Source organism: Parambassis ranga, unplaced genomic scaffold (genome assembly GCF_900634625.1).
Source record: "Parambassis ranga unplaced genomic scaffold, fParRan2.1 scaffold_65_arrow_ctg1, whole genome shotgun sequence".
NCBI classification, from domain to species: domain Eukaryota; kingdom Metazoa; phylum Chordata; class Actinopteri; family Ambassidae; genus Parambassis; species Parambassis ranga.
In genome coordinates this window covers 226,472-232,937 of record NW_021144809.1, presented here as the reverse complement: position 1 = coordinate 232,937, position 6,466 = coordinate 226,472, and the positions used below count along the sequence as shown (strand labels likewise).

Here is a 6,466-nt window from a genome sequence, read left to right as displayed (position 1 = left end):
TCACATTTAAATCAGTGGTGTGTGTCCTTGTATGTGTCAACAGGAAGCTGCGAGCTGCAGCGCGAGTCCCCGGAGAGCAGCTCCTGGATGATGGACATGTTTGGACAGACAAAGACTAGAGGACCCTGATCACTGTATATGGTCCTGTATAGAGCCTCCAACAATGTGTAGAGCTGTCCAAATTCTTCGTGAGACGTTATAGACCCCCCCTCTATGTATCCCACAATGCATCATGAGGCGTACAGTCCATCAGATGGTCTCTACTTTTAGAGATATGTCCCATCATGCATTGTGTAGACCGGAGAGAAGATCTGGAGCAGAAGTGACCTGTCTTATAAATATAATGATGGTTTAAAGAATGTAGCGTGTTTTATTCATCTTTAATAAAACCTTTATTGAGCACAAATTATAACTGCTGAGTTTGTTTAGCCGGCAGAGATCGGCTCGTTTATTTTCCACGTCGTCAGCGACGTCATTGTGAGTCGAGTCCGGTGCTTTCACAATGAGTTCACTGTATGCTGCCCCACACTGACCTCACATGTGGGAGGGAGTGATTTCAGACACAGCCTGCCCACTGGTCCTCGTCCTCATGTGCTTGTTCCCTGCCTCCTTGTCCCCTGTCTCCTCCTCTCAGGTGAAAAAACTGATTTTCCACACCTCTGCTGCTGTGTGTCACTGTGTGTGTTTTCAGGTAAACCTTCTTTGGTTACTAAACATGAAAACTATCAAAAACACAGACGCATTTATCTATTTATTTATTTATGATCCAAATTCTGATGATTATACAAAAACAACTTCGCTGTCTTCCACCAGAGGGCAGCACAGAGCTGTGTCACAAAACAAAAACATGCTGAACACAAAAACCTGTTGACTGCTGTTACCATGGTAACCAATGTCCCAACACAACTAACGTCTTTTCAGCTGTTCCACTACAAACAGCTTCTGATCAATCGGCTACTTTGAGGAACTACCAACAGGAAGTAACATCACCGAAGGGTTAACAACATTCTGTGGAATAAACATCTGGAGCATCAGGCTGCAGTTCAAACACCAAGAAACTGGCATTCAAAGAAGTCCCCTGTCTGAGCCTCCTGTCCTCTAGGGGGCGCTCTGCAGACCTTCCAGATTCAGAGGCGGAGGATCCAGAGGATCCAAAGGTTCCTACAGTAACTCTGTTTCCATCATGTTCAGAATACATAGTTCTATTCTAGGTTGTTTACAGCAGTGACATCATAAAATCAGCTTCAGGTCCAATAAGACCAAAGGACATCTGTTTCAGTTCTGATCCATAATCAATACTGTACGTGGTTTACAGGTCAGTACACTGAACCGGGATGGTTCCGACTATGACTGAGCTGATTGGCCAGTGTAGGAGGAGCCTGTAGATGGCGAGTCTGCATTCTAACATGTGGACATCTGCAGTACCAGAGTCCACCAGCAGAGGAGACACCATGTCGCTCATCTCTCCACATTATGGAGTGTTTCCCAACATTCACTGAGCCACGGCACGTTTTACATTTAAACCCTCTTTAAACCCTCGTCCGTCTCGTCCGTCTCTTCTGTCTCGTCTGTCTCGTCCGTCTCTTCTGTCTCTGCCGTCTCATCTGTCTCGTCCGTCTCGTCCGTCTCTTCTGTCTCTTCTGTCTCGTCTGTCTCGTCCGTCTCTTCTGTCTCGTCTGTCTCGTCCGTCTCTTCTGTCTCGTCTGTCTCGTCCGTCTTGTCCGTCTCGTCCGTCTTGTCCGTCTCTTCCGTCTCTTCCGTCTTTTCTGTCTCTGCATGGTCGTGGGTCTTCTCTGCTCTCTGTGTGCACGGTGGAGTTTGCCCACACACACACTGAGTGCACTAAGTTAGCGGTCGCGCTGCCAGACCTACACAATGCAGCGCTGACACAGAGGCTGTGTCCATACATTAAGAACCACTCAGACCATCTCAGTGAACAGTATCCCACTCCTGATGATCACACTGATGTGCCGCGGCACACTGGTAGGGAAACACTGCCCTAATACATGCTAAAGCTAAACAGGAAGTGATGTCACACAGGGAAGGAGCTGCTCCTACATCTGCTTGGCTAACAGAGGGGAAAGATCTGAACTATCCTGACCTAAACCTCTAACCCTAACCTAACCTAACCTAACCCTGAGCTGCACCCGGGCTCAGCGGGCAGCTCTGCTGGCTCTCTGGTTCTGAAGAGGTCCCGATGTGTGTTTGTCCTGAGGGCATCCACACCTGATTCAGTTCTCATTTTCACGTGAATCAGGGCAGACCTGCAGAGAAAACAGGTGTGTCACCGGAGGGGAGGGGCTTCTCCTGACGTTTGGTGATGGGTGGGAGGAGCTTGTTACCTTTGTAACTCTGCGGTTTCCTGCAGGACAGGAAGGCGAGGAACAGGCTGAGCAGATGACCGTCAACACGGACGCAGATCTGCAAAGACACTACACGGTCAACCTCTGCGTCGCACACAGACTCACACATCAACAACATTAGCAGGCGTGCACACAGCCAACTGACACCCAGAGACCCTCCACACTCTACTTTCACCCAGTCAGGAATGACAGCTGATGCTTACATCACAGGGAGGAGGATCAGTGATCCAGAAGGAACTGTGGAGGAGAAGCAGGAGGAAGAGGAGGAAGAGGAGGAGAACAAGATGAAGAATTATGAGGTGCTGCAAAGATGTGAGGTAATTCCTGTGATGATGCACAGTCAGCTGCTTTACCTGGCGCACCAGCAGAGGTCGCTGTTGGACTGGTCGTGGTAATATTCCACACACAGCGTCGGTCAAAGAGGAGCATGGAACCGAGTTTCCTGATAGACCGCTGGAGAATCAATCAATCAATCGATCAATCAATCTGAATCAAACACCCTTACATATAATAATCCTACTAATATATCAAAATGACACTGAAATTCATTAGGATCAATACACAGTGATCAATGCCGCAGCTGCTCTGTGGTTCCACCTGCTGGCAGGAAGCAGTTCTTACCAGAGCAGTTGGTGCACGGCTGACACTGGACAGACACTCGCCGCCCATTACTGACGGAGCAGGTCTTCACCAAGAAGTACCCTGAGGATGAAACACACAAACTCTGAAGCTGCAATGCTGTTTCACCATCAAGACACGTCTACTGTTAATGATGATGTCACCTTCCGCACACGGTGGGCAGTCTGCCAGCGCTCTGGTCGGCTCGACGGTCATCTCCAGCAGCAGGCACACGACGCTCACCTGGAACACAGTCAGTTAGGTCAGCCCGTGGCTTCTGGTCCTGGTTCCTGCTGCTCTGAACTCTAAACACTCTTTGAACCGTGCCGGTTTCGTCATCGCTCTCTGTTTGTTTTCTGTCTCCTAGCAACTGCAGTACACTGAAACCTGTCAACTGCATACCTGAGGATGCCCCGCCCCCTCTGCACAGTGCACACACAACTGTCAGCACACCTTTTACCTCACATACACCGAACTAAGCTGACCTCTAAAACCTGGACCCAGAGGAACAATTTGAGTCTTAACTTCTATAACATGTGTCACAGATCCTTAAAGTTCAAAATGTTTTCAGATTTCTGCCTCCTGACAAAAACAGTCAAACCTTCAAACCAGATTATCTACCTGACAGCTGTTTAAAGTCCAGTCTGATCCACACACACACACTTCACTCACATGCAGTCTGTCCATGATGTCCTCACGCTCACACAGATCAATTGGTGACAGGAGGAACCACGGAGGCTTTTAACGCCACAAGCCGCCCACCTTTACCGGTAACCCTGTACGAGCTGAGGGGAGGAGTCACCATGGCGTCACCAGTCTGGTGTCAGCAGCAGTGGGCGGGCCAAAGCTTGTGTGTCTGCCACACCTGGACCTGTCTGAACCTGCCGTCTGACGCTTACAGCTGCAGAGGGAACATGGTCCTCCTGGAGGAGCTTCCTTCCTCCCATGATGCACCTCTGGTATTGGCATTGTTTACTGTTTATGATTCATTGATCACTAATGATGATCAGTGATCAATAACAGTATAAACTAGAAAATTTCACAAGAAATTTGGAGTGGGCCAATGCGCGCTCGCCCACACTCTGCCGCCCGCCTGCCCCCTATAAATGTATGGGGGCGCCACCGCCATCACTGCCACATCTCAGCGACGCTACTGATGACATTTCATGGTTTTAGTGTTTGACAGTGATTTGATGCCTGTGGGGAGGGTCGGTCGCAGTTTTTCTGGATTTCTTCAAACACCGTTTGTCCGATCGCTACCAAACCTCAGAGGGTAGTAGTCCTGACCGGACGTCCTGTAAATACTACTGATACTATTAATACTACTAATACTACTAAACTACCAATACTACTAATACTACTAATACTACTAACTACTAATACTACCAATTACTAATACTACTAATGCTACTAATACTACCATTCTACTAATACTACTAATTCTACTAACTATAACCACTAATCACAGCATACAGGTCACAAAGAGCAGCTTATAACCTGAATCCCTGATGAAACCTGATGTTTGTCAGACCTGTTTGTCTGCAGCTGAAAATAACTAAACGAGTCCCAACAGGTGAGCTGAGGACCTGACTGAGTTTAACCCCTGAAAGAACAGAAGCATACACTTCTAGATCCTTCTCCTCACCTACAAGGCTCTTCATGGACTACTACTAATCTCTCTCTCCCTCCCTCTCTCTCTTTTTCCGCCTCTCTCCCCCCCCCCTCCCTCTCTCTCCTCTCTCCACCCTCCCTCCTCTCTCTCCCTTTCTCTCCCCCCTCTCTCTCTCCCTCTCCCTCTCTCCCCTTCTCCCTCCCTCTCCTCTCTCCCTCCCTCTCTCCACCCCCCCTCTCTTTCCCTCACTCCACCCCCCCCCCTCTCCCTCCTCCCCCTTTCTCTCCCCCTCTCTCTCTCTCCCGCCTCTCTTTCCCTCTATCCCCCCTCTCTCTCCCTCCCTCTCTCCACCCCCCCTCCCTCTCTCTCTCCCCCCTCTCTCTCTTTCCCTCCCTCCCCCCTCCCCCTTTCTCTCCCCTCTCTTTCCCTCTCTCTCTCCCTCCCACTCTCCACCCCCCCTCTCTCTCTCCCTCTCTCTCTCCCTCCCTCTCTCCACCCTCTCTCTCCCCCCTCTCTCTCCCTCCCTCTCTCCCCCCCCCCTCTCCCTCTCCCCCCCTCCCTCTCTCTCTCCCCCCTCTCTCTCCCTCCCTCTCTCTCTCTCCCTCTCTCTCCCCCCTCTCTCTCTCCCTCTCTCTCCCCCCTCTCTTTCCCTCTCTCTCTCCCTCCCTCTCCCTCTCCCCCTCCTCCTCCTCCTCCTCCCCTCTCTCTCCCTCTCTCTGCTTCCCCTCCCTCCTCATCCCTCCTCTTCTTCCTCCCCCCTCTTCCCCCTCCCCTCTCCCCCTCCCTCTCTCCTCCCCCTCTCTCTCCCCCCTCTCTCTCTTTCCCTCACCTCCCCCCTCCCGCTTTCTCTCCCCCCCCTCTTCCCTCTCTCTCTCCCTCCCACTCTCTCTCTCCCTCTCTCTCTCCCTCCCTCTCTCCACCCTCTCTCTCTCCCCCCTCTCTCTCCCTCCCTCTCTCCACCCCCCCTCCCTCTCCCCCCCTCTCTCTTTCCCTCTCTCTCTCCCTCCCTCTCTCCACCCCCCCTCTCCCTCTCCCCCCCTCCCTCTCTCTCTCCCCCCTCTCTCTCCCTCCCTCTCTCTCTCTCCTCTCTCTCCCCCCTCTCTCTCTCCCTCTCTCTCTCCCCTCTCTCTCTTCCTCCCTCTCTCCACCCCCCCTCTCCCTCCCCCCCCCCCCTCTCCTCTCTCTCTCTCTCTCTCCTCCCTCCCTCCCCCCCCCCTACCCCTTTCTCTCCTCCTCTCTTTCCCTCTATCCCCTCTCTCTCTCCTCCCTCCCCCCTCCCTCCCCCCTCCCCCTTTCTCTCCCCCTCTCTTTCCCTCTATCCCCTCTCTCTCCCCCCCCTCTCTCCCTCCCTCTCCTTCTTTTTTCTTCTCCCCCTTTTTCCTTCCTTTTTTCCCCCCCCCTCTCTCTCTCCCTCCCTCTCTCCCCCCTCTCTTTCCCTCTCTCTCTCCCTCCCTCTCTCCCCCCCTCCTCTCTCTCTCCCCCTCTCTTTCTCCCCCCTCTCCCCCCTCCCTCTCTCCCTCTCTCCCCCCCCCCTCCCCCCCCCCCCTCTCTCTCCCTGTTAAAGGCAGCCTTCCTGACACTGTTGCTCTTAAAGAGGTTCAGGCTCTGGGTCTGTGTGAAGCACCTTGTAGAAAGGTATAAGTTGAATTGAGTTCCAGAGGTTGTGGTGCTGTGTGCGGTGGATTTATTCAGCCTCTGTTTGTTGCTTTGCTCCGGGTCCAGTCATGTTAAACCTCGGCTCTCCATCAGGCCACTCCTCTTCAGCCATGTCTGTGGCATTATCCTCCTTTTGCCGACTGGTGGCGGTAACGCGCCATTTCAAAGTTCTGCAACTGAACCGAAGAAGAAGAAGAAGAAGAAAGAGAGAGAGTTA

At 52.1% G+C, this 6,466-nt stretch overlaps 2 long non-coding RNA genes across 2 annotated transcripts; both read right to left on the bottom strand.

Annotated features, from left to right (window-relative positions):
* Positions 1 to 2,396: 2,396 nt before the first annotated feature.
* LOC114431268 (uncharacterized) lies at positions 2,397 to 2,762 on the bottom strand. The gene is made up of 3 exons (XR_003670057.1): positions 2,717 to 2,762; positions 2,567 to 2,600; positions 2,397 to 2,421 (listed from the first exon to the last, which is right to left on the bottom strand). It is a non-coding gene; the product is annotated as an uncharacterized LOC114431268 (long non-coding RNA).
* Positions 2,763 to 2,798: 36 nt separating this feature from the next.
* Positions 2,799 to 3,708, bottom strand: LOC114431275 (uncharacterized). Its single transcript, XR_003670060.1, has 4 exons — positions 3,654 to 3,708; positions 3,146 to 3,224; positions 2,985 to 3,065; positions 2,799 to 2,816 (listed from the first exon to the last, which is right to left on the bottom strand). It is a non-coding gene; the product is annotated as an uncharacterized LOC114431275 (long non-coding RNA).
* Between the last annotated feature and the right edge of the window lie 2,758 nt (positions 3,709 to 6,466).